Here is a 1,284-nt window from a genome sequence, read left to right as displayed (position 1 = left end):
TGTAGTATAGGGAACCACACAATTGAGAATGCTTTGTTGGATTTAGGAGCTAGTGTAAATCTGTTGCCTTACTCAGTATTTTTGAAACTTAGACTGGGAGAATTACACCCAACTCCGGTAGTGTTACAGCTTGCAGATCGGTCCACGAAAATACCTCATGGTATTGTGGAGGACGTGCTTATCCAGGTAGACAAGTTTTAGTTTCCTGTTGATTTCATTGTAATTGACCTTTCTTGGCAACTGCGGATGCTCACATTCAATGCAGGACTGGAAATATGCAATTGTCCTTCGGCAACATGACTATGGAGTTGAACATCTTCAACATTGCCAAACAACCTCACAATGGAGATGATGGAATTGTTGATGTGGATTTAATTGAAACATTAGTTGATGACACTTTTCTTTCAAACCTTAGTGATGATCCTTTACAAACATGTTTAACTCACTTTGGTTTTGATTTTGATATTGACAGATCGGTTGATGAGGTCAACGCCCTGCTTGACTCAGCACCATCTATGGACACTAATAAATGAAAGTCAAGAGTTGAACAACTAGCACCATCAGAGAAGAAACTCATCCCATCATCAGAATCACCACCGAAACTCGAGCTCAAACCATTACCCAACACTCTGGAATATGCATTTTTGGGAGAAGAAAATACTCTGCCGGTAATCATCTCATCATCCCTAAATGACGAACAAAAAGGTAAGTTATTGGATGTTTTAAAAGAGCACAAAGGAGCATTAGGATGGACCATAGCAGACATTAAAGGTATAAACCCAGTAGATTGCATGCATTACATTCACCTTGATGAAAATGCTAAAACTACTAGGGAGATGCAACGTCAGTTAAATCCTAACATGAAAGAAGTTGTTAGAACTAAAGTCCTTAAGCTATTAGATGCAGGTATCATTTACCCAATTTCTGATAGTTCATGGGTCAGTCCTGTGCAAGTTGTCCCCAAAAAGTCAGGAGTCACAGTAGTTACGAATGCTGATAATAAATTTATACCCACTAGAGTAACTATAGGATGGCGTGTATGCATTGATTATAGAAAGTTGAATTCTGTCACACGTAAAGACCATTTTCCTTTACCATTTATTGATCAAATGCTTGATAGATTAGCAGGCCATGAATTTTATTGCTTTCTAGATGGCTACTCATGATATAATCAGATTCCCATAGCACCAAAAGATCAAGAGAAAACTACTTTCACTTGCCCTTTTGGCACATTTGCATATAGGAGAATGCCATTTGGATTATGTAATGCACCTGCTACATTTC

The sequence above is a fragment of the Citrus clementina genome, unplaced genomic scaffold, assembly GCF_000493195.1.
Source record: "Citrus clementina cultivar Clemenules unplaced genomic scaffold, Citrus_clementina_v1.0 scaffold_3, whole genome shotgun sequence".
NCBI lineage: Eukaryota > Viridiplantae > Streptophyta > Magnoliopsida > Sapindales > Rutaceae > Citrus > Citrus x clementina.
Note: the sequence above shows the minus strand (reverse complement) of the source record.